Raw genomic sequence first — 12966 nt, forward strand, 5'->3', positions numbered from 1 at the left:
GGGTATCTCATGGAGAGGCACCCTGTTCCTCTCTGTGAGCAGTGTCAAGTTCCAGTATCGATTAGCCACATTCTGTTAGACTGCCCTCTCTATCAACGAGCACGCAGAATTTACCTCCAACGTCGTCTTCATTCTACTACTCTCTCTTTACCTTCCCTTCTTGCTGATGGACCCTCCTTTAATCCTGACTCTCTCATTGACTTCTTGACAACGACTGATTTACTCCACAAACTCTGATGATACTTTTCACACTCCCCTCAGCCCTTTCTAGTTCAGTCTCTTGCTGCCCTTTACCCTTTCACCATCCACTGCCCCGCTGTTATCCGTAACCTATTACTCATCCATCTCCCTTTTGCCACCTGATGCCCTCGCTTCCTTCCTGCCCTGCAGCGCTGTATAGTCCTTGTGGCTTAGCGATTCTTTTTGATTATAATAATAATCTTTTCATAGTAAAACCAATCAAAATCACCTCTATTTCTGTAATTTATTTTCCATTCTGTCAAATGTGACTACGAAAACGAGAATATAAGCATAAAAACTATACGAAAATGCACTTCAAAGTCGGCGTTTTAATCCAAAAACACGGTCGGAGTTTTCTTTTTTGTCTCATTATGCACTGCGTGCTGCAGGATTTTTTTGTACAGTGTACACTGACCACACACACCCATTCTCTCACATGTGGGCCTACCAGCTATCTCCTGCTTGATTTGAAGCTGCTAGAATTTTTGAGTATACAGTGGACCCCCGCATACCGTACGCATCGCATAACGTTCAATCCGCATACCGCTCGCTTTTATCTCAAAAATTTTGCCTCGCATACCGCTCAAAAACCCGCTCACCGCTCTTCGTCCGAGACGCGTCCAATGTGCGCCCTTAGCCAGCCTCACATGTGCCGCCGGTGGCATTGTTTACCAGCCAGCCTCCGCGGTAACATCCAAGCATACAATCGGATCATTTCGTATTATTACAGTGTTTTTGGTGATTTTATCTGGAAAATAAGTGACCATGGGCCCCAAGAAAGCTTCTAGTGCCAACCCTACAGCAATAAGGGTGAGAATTACTATAGAGATGAAGAAAAAGATCATTGATAAGTATGAAAGTGGAGTGCGTGTCTCCGAGCTGGCCAGGTTGTATAATAAAACCCAATCAACCATCGCTACTATTGGTGGTACAGCTGCTGCTGCTGCTGTACCACCATCAGCTGCTGCTGCTGCTGCTGCTGCTGCACTGTCAGCTGCTGCTGCTGCACTGTCAGCTGCTGCTGCTGCTGTAGCACCATCAGCTGCTGCTGCTGTACCACCGTCAGCTGCTGCTGCTGCTGTAGTACCATCTGCTGCTGCTGTAGCATCGTCTGCTGCTGCTGTAGCACTGTCAGCTGCTGCTGCTGTTGTACCACCGTCAGCTGCTGCTGCTGCTGTAGTACCGTCTGCTGCTGCTGTAGCATCGTCTGCTGCTGCTGTAGCACTGTCAGCTGCTGCTGCTGTTGTACCACCGTTAGCTGCTGCTGCTGCTGCTGTAGCATCGTCTGCTGCTGCTGTAGCATCGTCTACTGCTGCTGTAGCACTGTCAGCTGCTGCTGCTGCTGCTGCTGTAGCACCGTTGTTGGTGTGGCTTATTGAGAATACCAAGAAACAAATAACCCCAGAGGATTTGCCACCCAAGATAACCCAAAAAAGTCAGTGTCATCGAAGACTGTCTAACTTATTTCCATTGGGGTCCTTAATCTTGTCTCCCAGGATGCAACCCACACCAGTCGACTAACACCCAGGTGAACAGGGAAAAATGCCTGGAACTAGTGCTCATATTGGTGAATTTAAAGCCAGCAAAGGTTGGTTTGAGAGATTTAAGAATCATAGTGGCATACACAGTGTGATAAGGCCTGTTCTGGAAGAAAATGCCAAACAGGACCTACAGTACTCAGGAGGAAAAGGCACTCCCAGGACACAGTGTCTCATCAGTCATTGCTGCATCTTCAATAAAGGTAAGTGTCATTTATTCTTCATTTAGTAGAGTAGTACATGCACAATATATATTGTGCATGTACTACTCTACTATTGTGCATGTATCCTTCTCTTTGTGTGTAGGAAAATGTATATTTCATGTGGTAAAATTTTTTTTTTCATACTTTTGGGTGTCTTGCACGGATTAATTTGATTTCCATTATTTCTTATGGGGAAAATTCATTCGCATACCGATCATTTCGCACAACAATCAGCCCTCTTGCACGGATTAAAGTTGCTATGCGGGAGTCCACTGTATATACGTTAAACACACGACCGAAACAGTCGAAGGATTAATGCAAACTCTCCGTTGCCTATCTGCCAACCATGCCTCTATCCAGGAAAGATTTTCCCTATTCTGAGTGCCTCTACTTTCCTTAACAATCTCTGGTGTGGAACTTCATCAAAGGCCTTACTGAAGCCCATATACACAATATCATATTCATTACTATGATTAATCTCCTCAAATACCTCAGTGAAAAAAATTAGGTTGGTCAAAGTACCAACCCCAGTGGTGAGTAACATCATGGATGCCCAAGATGTTACTTACCTAAACAGTAGTGTAGATCTTATAGAGAAACTTCATAATCTGAATACTGTGTATTGAATAATTTCAAATTGGTACATTTTGATGTCACTGCATTGTTCACTCGAGTCCTAGTACCAGACTTGTTATTCTGTTTGGGGGATGAATTGGGTAAGTTCTTGATGCCGTTTCCCAAGAATATTATCACTGAATTAGTTAAACTGTGCGTGGTAGATTGCAATTTCATATTTGCAGTGGTGGGCACAGCTAACTGCTAAACGGCCGAAATAAATTAGCGGAAGCAAACGCTAAACGCTAACCACTAACTAACTTTTTCGCGTGAATTCAGATTCAGTTTAGTTTTTTGGCCTTTACTTTTACTTTTAAGACTTATACTCAAGTATAAGTACTGCTGTAATGTAACGAAGTAAAACTACTTGAGTACTGTACTTAAGTAACCTTTTTCAGTATTTACTTTTTATAAAGTACTGAAATTGCTCACTACCTTTACTTAAATACTGAAGTCTGTTATTAGTTTTACTTCACTACAATCTGATAACGATATGTTATTCATTACATCATCAGTAATTTTTGAAGAGTAAACACTGAGAAAAGTTACAAAAGTACAGTACTCGGGTAGTTTTACTTTGGTACTTTACAACACTGGGAAAGGTACTGAGAAAGGTACTGTACTTTTAAACTGTCATAACTTGCAATATCCACAAAAATTAAGAAAATATAAAAAAGCTATAGTAGTAGTTTAATAAGATCTTATAACTCATAAATACCTTACAAGATACTCCTCCAGCTGTTTATGGCTGACCAAAATCCTCCTGCCCAGGGTGCAGCGGGACATCAACATTTTGCTGGGGTTCAGCATCTTGATCAGGCTGACAAAGGTGGGGGATTCCACTACATGCAGCAGTAGCATGTTGCAGATGAATAGGCCCACAATCTTTGTGTTCACCACACACTGACAAACGCTAGTGCCAGCAGCAACAAATGCTTCGCCAGTGGTGGCCTGGCGTGCTCTCTTTGCATAGTACTCATGATAGTACTGAACCTAACCTAGGATAACCTCTTCAGAGAGGAATATGTTGGTCCCCTCATATAACAAGAATATTTTGGTTTGCCTAATGCCCTAAAAAGATTTAACATATACTATACATAGTGTTGAAGAATTCAAAGACTGTTAAGAGTATACTGATCTTAAATTCTCCAGCAAACACAGTGGGAAATACTATATACAGTGGAACCTTAGTTTTCGTCTTTAATTCTTTCCAGAAAGTCTGACAAAAACCAAATTCGATGAAAACTGAAGCAATATTTCTCATAAGAAATAATGTAAATCCAGTTAATCCATTCCAGACACCCAAAAGTATTAACAAAAAATACATTTTATAGAGAATAACTATAGTTTTGCGTACAGAAAACAATGAAAAATATAAAGTACTAATGAAATGGATAAATGAACATTTAACATAACTTTTACCTTTATTGAAGACTTGTTGGCGTATGGAAGATGGCGAGGAAGGGAGAGGGAGGAGAGGGTATTGTTTGGAAGGGGAATCCCCGTCCATAAGGACTTCAGGTATCGAGTCCCTATCCGGGGTTACTTCCCTTCTTTGTCTTTTACTGGCACTAGGACCAGCTTGAGAGTCACTGGCTTGCAACAGCTTTGTTAGGGTGATATTTCTTCACAAAACTTTGCAACTCACTCCACTTTGCACACATGTCTTTAATCACTGAAGAAGGCACATTCTCCCCTCTCTCTTCCTCCTCTCCTGAAGCAATTCTATCATGTTTCTTGCCTTCTTTATCAAAGGGCTGGCACTTGGAACTTTCTTAGGCCCCTTGGTGACTTATTTAGCAGTCACACTCCATAAACAAGCACAAAAAACAATGGATTATTACAAAATGTTTTGTTTGAATGTGCAGGGTTATGTTCACTCAACGAGAAACAAAGCCAGACTGACTCAGAATGTGTGCATGGGAAGCTTTGTATGGGCGGGGGCAGGCAGACACGTTCAGTATGGCGGACGAAAACCGAGGTGATGAATGAAAACTGGGACAAAATTTTGTTGGAAAAAGTTGCCGAAAACCGAATTCAACGAAAACCAAGGTTCCACTTAACAAAGTGCCATGCAGCAGATGTAGTTTATAACAAAAAAAGGCACAATACCGTGACTGGAACGATACACAAATAACCCACACATAGAAGAGAGGAGCTTACGACGACGTTTCGGTCCGACTTGGACCATTTACAAAGTCACACTAACGTGAAGTGGAGCAGGACGGGTATATATAGGCAGGAAGAGGTAGTGGTGGTAGTAGTAGTAATAGTAGTAGTAGTAGTAGTAGTAGTAGTGATAGTGGTAGTAGTAATGGGGATTTAAGGAGGAGGAGGAGCCAGTCAAATACAAAGAAAGGGGAGCACTGCAAGGGAGCTAGGTGCCTACAGAGGGAGAACAAGTGCACAGAGGTGGGGAGGAGGGGAAGTAATGAAATAAATAATGAAAGAACAGACACACAAGACAGAAGAAAGAAAGACAACCCAGAAGAGAAAAGAAAAAAGGAAAGAGGAAAGGGGAAGGGGGAGAAGAAGAAAAAAGGAGGAATCAGGTTAAGTCACAGGTGTTCTGAAGTTTGGAGCATTTTACAATGTAGTGGGAGAGGAAGACATCTACAAAGACGAAGCCAGGACTAAGATTCATACAAGGAAAGTTGTGTATTAGGGAGGATTCAACCAGATGGCGATTGTTAAAGTTGGAAGTAGGGAAGACAGTTTTAGCAGAAGACCAGTCAATAGGATGGCTATGATCTCTGATGTGACAGAAAAGAGCATTATTAGTGTCGGCAAGCCTAACATTATTTTTGTGCTCCCTAAGTCTGTCAGAAAGAGATCGACCAGTTTCTCCAAAGTATTGAAGAGGACAGGAGGAGCAAGAAATAGAGTAGACACCAGGAACATCTGTAGGAGGAGGAGAGGTAAGAACGAGATTAGTGCGAAGGGTGTTAGTGTGGCGGAAAGTAAGCTTGATGTCTAAGGGACGAAGAGAATTGTTGAGATTAGAAAGACCGGAAATGTAGGGAAGGCAGAGGACAGAAGGGTTCCCAGGAGTAGAGAGTTTGGGAGAGAAGAAATTACGTTTAGCACGTGAGAGGGCAGAGTCTATGAAATGGGAAGGGTAGCCAAGACGAGAAAACGAATTATGAAGAGTGGAAATTTCTGCTGGAAGGAACTGGGGATCACAGATGCGGAGGGCACGGAGAAAGAGGGAGATAAGAACACTTTATATATACCTGTCCTGCTCCACTTCTCGTTAGTGTGACTTCGTAAATGGTCCAAGTCTGACCGAAACATCATCGTAAGCTCCTCTCTTCTATGTCCGGGTTATTTGTGGATGTAGTTTATATTATGTCAGACAAACAGGTAAATGCCTTGAAACTAATTATAAAACATGATAATCCTTCTTTATATAGTAATGTCTTAGGTTTATACAAACTCAATTGATGCCATTATACATATTCTTAAACCTGGTAATTACAAGAATGCTTCTGATTGCCTTAAATGTTGTGATTCTACACAAACATTAAATTCAGATTTTTATTTCTTTTGATGCAGTACAAAAATAATGTAGTTTACAAGTAATAAAATATTGGTAGATACAAAGGAAAGCCACTATTATGCAATGCATTTTGGACAAACTAATCCCAATGCTTAAAGACTACTTAAGAATTAGACAGACGATTAAGTAAGATATCTTATGTGATTAACTACAATTGTATGTACAGTAAGAAAGGTAGCTAATGAACAAATGGTACAATTTTAAAACTGACATTATTTCTAACTGATTCATTGATGTTCAGTTTTATAGAGTGATTGAATAGAGATGGTGAAGATACAGGAAGTTACTTAGTTACAGTAGAAATATAATGGGATGAGCTAGTTTTGTTTGACATAACGTATAGCCTTCCTGTTCATGATATTTACTTCACTTTTATTCATGTCTGGTGTGAAAATTTGACTGTTGCATTAGACCAGTGGGGTTTTTGCCAGTGGTATTACATGCTTGTGTGTCATAATACCCTGCTATTGGACCTGCTTTTCTCCCTTGTTTTCTTGCCTCTGGTTTCTGATTTTCAGTGCAAAGTTCTAAGTATTATGGCAATTATATTTATGCGCCAAAAGTTTAACAAACCTATAGACACATTACACGGTCATGTGTTTGTATTAGCTCCAAGTTTAATTGAGTAAACCCCAAACATAGAAAGGTCCATTTTCTATAAAGGTCCTATCCTCTCTGAGGTGATTACATAGTATACAATTTTATTTGCAGATTAATCAAAATTATTCCAATTGTCTTCAGTTGTGGAATGAAGCTATTGCTTAAAATGGTATACCATTTAGATTGGTCATTTTTGAAAAGAGATTACAGTAACAAGGAAAAATTCCTGTAACATAGTGGTAATATCACAGCATGAGTCTTGACATGAACACCTTTTGATTAACAAAAGTTTCTGGAACTCCTAGGATTTGTTAATGAAATAAGCAACTACTAGTCAGTTGTGGCAGATAAATGAGCTTAAATTTTTGTGTGTAAGGAAAAATCCTGGAACATGGCAGTGTTCATTTGAATTATGCCTTTTATCAAAACAGAAAGATATTTGATGACCCTTTGGAAGTTACTGACAATTATATAACCTACTTTCTACTGCTTACCACTATGTTAGTGATGCTTATGGGCTTATTTATCGTTTTCTTTTCTTAAAAAATTTCTGTGACTTCTGGCACTTAGGGCTGCTGTTTGGCTGCTCCTGGGACTGGCTGACACCTGCCTTCCCTGGCAGGACTGTGTCCCCGGACACACCTGCTTAAGGCTCCTCTTCATTTCAATTTCCTCATTGCTTTGCTCCTGAAGAAGTGTTACTTTTTCAATGCGAAAGGCCTTTAGCAACATTATTCTTCATCCCTGTGGTTGCCTTGCATTGATGATTGCTTGTTTGCAATTATTGCAACATTTACTGTGTACATTTCTGTAGCATTACATGACCCTCAGGTTTAGTTCTTCTCGTAAATGTTATCATTGTTCAACACTTCATATTGCAGTTATGAGACTGGAATGCTCTTGTATACTGTACTTGTTCATTGCCATTTGGGGTTATGTGTATTTTCTACAAACTACTATACTATGCTTTCCTCTGTGTTTATTTTATAAAGAAACATTTATGCATTATGTAGTAGGTATTATTTTGTAATATATTAGTCCTCTTTATTATATGTTATATAATTTATTACTGTTTCACATTGTGATGTGGCGTAATGCTTGATAGGCCGTTGAATCTATAGTACTACCAGTCATATTATTCTGTGAAAAAATTGTTTGTTTAGCTTAATTGTATAGTAGCCTCAAAATTTATTCAGACTCTTGACATCATATGACTAAAAGCTGATTTAGCAAGGAATGGCTTTGTACATTCAGTATCACTAATCACATACTAAAAAAAAATCTTTATAACTACTAATTATATTTTCTGTATTAATAACTTATGTCTGAACTAATTACATATATTATGGATTAAACAAGTACAGTACAGTAATAAGTACTTAGTGAAGTCATCTTTGGCTTTGATAACATGGACTTGTAACTTATCAGGCTCTTGGGGAAAATGTTCAGTCACTTGTCCAGCTCCTGGAGGCTGTTCTGCTCTACTTCTCAGTCAACACTGACCGTGAGAGTAAGCTCTCCTGCTTTTAATGGATGGGGGAACGAGCCTTCACTGATCCATCCTCTGAATGACTTCTGTGGGTTTACTGCTTCACATAAATATACAGTAATAAATATAGGTGAAACAAAGCTGAAGGGGGTGGGCGAGTTTCAATGGAGAGGAATAAATGGGATTAGGTCAGGGGTTTCAAATAGAGTTAGAGCTAAAGAAGGAGTAGCAATAATATTGAAGGATAAGCTATGGCAGGAAAAGAGGGACTACAAATGTATAAATTCAAGGATTATGTGGAGTAAAATAAAGATTGGATGTGAAAAGTGGGTTATAGTAAGCGTGTATGCACCTGGAGAAGAGAGAAGTGTAGAGGAGAGAGAGAGAGAGAGAGATTCTGGGAAATGTTGAGTGAATGCGTGGGGAGTTTTGAATCAAGTGTGAGAGTAATGGTGGTTGGGGATTTCAATGCTAAAGTGGGTAAAAATGTTATGGTGGGAGTAGTAGGTAAATTTGGGGTGCCAGGGGTAAATGTAAATGGGGAGCCTTTAATTGAGCTATGTGTAGAAAGAAATTTGGTAATAAGTAATACATATTTTATGAAAAAGAGGATAAATAAATATACAAGGTATGATGTAGCACGTAATGAAAGTAGTTTGTTAGATTATGTATTGGTGGATAAAAGGTTGATGGGTAGGCTCCAGGATGTACACGTTTATAGAGGGGCAACTGATATATCGGATCATTATTTAGTTGTAGCTACAGTTAGAATAAGAGGTAGATGGGAAAAGAGGAAGGTGGCAACAACAAGTAAGAGGGAGGTGAAAGTGTATAAACTAAGGGAGGAGGAAGTTCGGGCGAGATATAAGCGACTATTGGCAGAAAGGTGGGCTAGTGCAAAGATGAGTAGTTGGGGGCTTGAAGAGGGTTGGAATAGTTTTACAAATGCGGTATTAGAATGTGGGGCAGAAGTTTGTGGTTATAGGAGGGTGGGGGTAGGAGGAAAGAGGAGTGATTGGTGGAATGATGAAGTAAAGGGTGTGATAAAAGAGAAAAAGGTAGCTTACGAGAGGTTTTTACAAAGCAGAAGTGTTATAAGAAGAGCAGAGTATATGGAGAGTAAAAGAAAGGTGAAGAGAGTGGTGAGAGAGTGCAAAAGGAGAGCAGATGAAAGAGTGGGAGAGGCACTGTCAAGAAATTTTAATGAAAATAAGAAAAAATTTTGGAGTGAGTTAAACAAGTTAAGAAAGCCTAGGAAAGTATGGATTTGTCAGTTAAAAACAGAGTAGGGGAGTTAGTAGATGGGGAGAGGGAGGTATTAGGTAGATGGTGAGAATATTTTGAGGAACTTTTAAATGTTGAGGGCTGTATAGTCCTTGTGGCTTAGCGCTTCTTTTTGATTATAATAATAATTTAAATGTTGAGGAAGAAAGGGAGGCGGTAATTTCATGCACTGGCCAGGGAGGTATACCATCTTTTAGGAGTGAAGAAGAGCAGAATGTAAGTGTGGTGGAGGTACGTGAGGCATTACGTAGAATGAAAGGGGGTAAAGCAGCTGGAACTGATTGGATCATGACAGAAATGTTAAAAGCAGGGGGGGATATAGTGTTGGAGTGGTTGGTACTTTTGTTTAATAAATGTATGAAAGAGGGGAAGGTACCTAGGGATTGGCGGAGAGCATGTATAGTCCCTTTATATAAAGGGAAGGGGGACAAAAGAGATTGTAAAAATTATAGAGGAATAAGTTTACTGAGTATACCAGGAAAAGTATGCGGTAGGGTTATAATTGAAAGAATTAGAGGTAAGACAGAATGTAGGATTGCGGATGAGCAAGGAGGCTTCAGAGTGGGTAGGGGATGTGTAGATCAAGTGTTTACATTGAAGCATATATGTGAACAGTATTTAGATAAAGGTAGGGAAGTTTTTATTGCATTTATGGATTTAGAAAAGTCATATGATAGAGTGGATAGGGGAGCAATGTGGCAGATGTTGCAAGTACAGTGGACCCCCGCATAACGATCACCTCCGAATGCGACCAATTATGTAAGTGTATTTATGTAAGTGCATTTGTAAGTGTATGTTTGGGGGTCTGAAATGGACTAATCTACTTCACAATATTCCTTATGGGAACAAATTCGGTCAGTACTGGCACCTGAACATACTTCTGGAGTGAAAAAATATCGTTAACCGGGGGTCCACTGTATATGGAATAGGTGGTAAGTTACTAAATGCTGTAAAGAGCTTTTATGAGGATAGTGAGGCTCAGGTTAGGGTGTGTAGAAGAGAGGGAGACTACTTCCCTGTAAAAGTAGGTCTTAGACAGAGATGTGTAATGTCACCATGGTTGTTTAATATATTTATAGATGGGGTTGTAAAAGAAGTAAATGCTAGGGTGTTCGGGAGAGGGGTGGGATTAAATTATGGGGAATCAAATTCAAAATGGGAATTGACACAGTTACTTTTTGCTGATGATACTGTGCTTATGGGAGATTCTAAAGAAAAATTGCAAAGGTTAGTGGATGAGTTTGGGAATGTGTGTAAAGGTAGAAAGTTGAAAGTGAACATAGAAAAGAGTAAGGTGATGAGGGTATCAAATGATTTAGATAAAGAAAAATTGGATATCAAATTGGGGAGGAGTATGGAAGAAGTGAATGTTTTCAGATACTTGGGAGTTGACGTGTCGGTGGATGGATTTATGAAGGATGAGGTTAATCATAGAATTGATGAGGGAAAAAAGGTGAGTGGTGCATTGAGGTATATGTGGAGTCAAAAAATGTTATCTATGGAGGCAAAGAAGGGAATGTATGAAAGTATAGTAGTACCAACACTCTTATATGGATGTGAAGCTTGGGTGGTAAATGCAGCAGCGAGGAGACGGTTGGAGGCAGTGGAGATGTCCTGTCTAAGGGCAATGTGTGGTGTAAATATTATGCAGAAAATTCGGAGTGTGGAAATTAGGAGAAGGTGTGAAGTTAATAAAAGCATTAGTCAGAGGGCAGAAGAGGGGTTGTTGAGGTGGTTTGGTCATTTAGAGAGAATGGATGAAAGTAGAATGACATGGAAAGCATATAAATCTATAGGGGAAGGAAGGAGGGGTAGGGGTCGTCCTCGAAAGGGTTGGAAAGAGGGGGTAAAGGAGGTTTTGTGGGCGAGGGGCTTGGACTTCCAGCAAGCGTGCATGAGCGTGTTAGATAGGAGTGAATGGAGACGAATGATACTTGGGACCTGACGATCTGTTGGAGTGTGAGCAGGGTAATATTTAGTGAAGGGATTCAGGGAAACCAGTTATTTTCATATAGTCGGACTTGAGTCCTGGAAATGGGAAGTACAATGCCTGCAATTTAAAGGAGGGGTTTGGGATGTTGGCAGTTTGGAGGGATATGTTGTGTATCTTTATACATATATGCTTCTAAACTGTTGTATTCTGAGCGCCTCTGCAAAAGCAGTGATAATGTGTGAGTGTGGTGAAAGTGTTGAATGATGATGAAAGTATTTTCTTTTTGGGGATTTTCTTTGTTTTTTGGGTCACCCTGCCTCGGTGGGAGACGGCCGACTTGTTAAAAAAAAAATATATATATATATAGGTCTTGTGGATTGCATTGTTGAACTCATCTAACACATTTTATGTTGGATTGAGGTCTTGGTGTTTGTGATGGATTGTTGTGCTCTTGTAACAGTCTGGCTGTATTATTATTATAATCAAAAAGAAGCGCTAAACCACAAGGGCAGTCTGGCTGGATATTGCAATTGAGGAAACTGGATTAATGCCTGTAAACTGCCACATCAGTACTGTTTGCTGGGGTATAAATAAAAATTATGTATTTTCAACATAATTTTTTTTCTTACGTTGTTGATAGTGTGAAGTCATAGTTTTTTTGGGTGTGTATTGAAAAACATAACAAATGTACAACTTCATTTTCTTGCTGAATCAATTCCTCATTAACAGTATGAATTAATTTGGAAGGTACTGTACATTGTTGTATGTTATATGTAGATTATGTTATTGATTTATTGTGTGTTGTTTGCAAATCTCCACTAAGACAAGCCCAAATTGTATATCTGATTAGTAGTAGAGTAGAAAGTAATTTAAATGTGCAGTGGTTGTTGCATTGATGAATGTGGTGTTCTCTGTTACATAAATCTTTGATGATCCTGAGTCATAAGAGATTTATGTACAAGAAATTGTAAGTAATATTGTCCCAGGAGCAGCGTATTTAGAGTGATGTAGGTGTGGAGCTCTAACGTGTATCCCTCTCTCTCTTCTCTCCCCTCACGCTGCCTCCCTCCTCTCCACTGGGTGTGACATCCCCTCCACTAGGCCTAAATGTCAACAACAACATCAGCAACAACATCAACAACAACAACTTTAGCCATGTCCACAGAGGAAATCCCTGTGGAAAAGTTCATAAAATGACTGGGAGAAAATTGAGAAAAAATATGGAGGACCTTGATGATCAACATATCCCCATAATTTTACACAATCAGTCTTCTCGCAATTCACTTGTGGACTAAACTGAAAAATCAATAACTTCATGTAATCTTAAAAATTAATATCTTTAGCATGTCATGGATATTAAAGGTGGGTTAAGATTATTGCAGCATGGTCATTAGATATCACGCTGTAGCATAGAGCACCACTGTTTTGTTATAATGCACTTTATTACTCCTTAAGGAGTTAAACTCTACTTGTGATTGCTGGGTTGACCATTAGGCTCATTCTCT

General features: G+C 39.6%; 1 protein-coding gene across 5 annotated transcripts in view; it reads left to right on the top strand.

The window, feature by feature from the left end:
• Window positions 1-12966, top strand: part of app (Palmitoyltransferase app) — a 191758-nt gene that overhangs the window by 163552 nt on the left and 15240 nt on the right. The window contains exon 10 of one of the 5 annotated variants that reach the window (XR_011392200.1): window positions 12563-12823. The exons of the other annotated variants lie outside the window; for them this stretch is intronic. The gene's annotated coding sequence lies outside the window, so the exon portion shown is untranslated. The remainder of the gene's footprint in view (window positions 1-12562; window positions 12824-12966) is intronic. 5 annotated transcript variants of the gene reach the window in all.

The sequence above is a fragment of the Cherax quadricarinatus genome, chromosome 19, assembly GCF_038502225.1.
Source record: "Cherax quadricarinatus isolate ZL_2023a chromosome 19, ASM3850222v1, whole genome shotgun sequence".
Taxonomy (NCBI): domain Eukaryota; kingdom Metazoa; phylum Arthropoda; class Malacostraca; order Decapoda; family Parastacidae; genus Cherax; species Cherax quadricarinatus.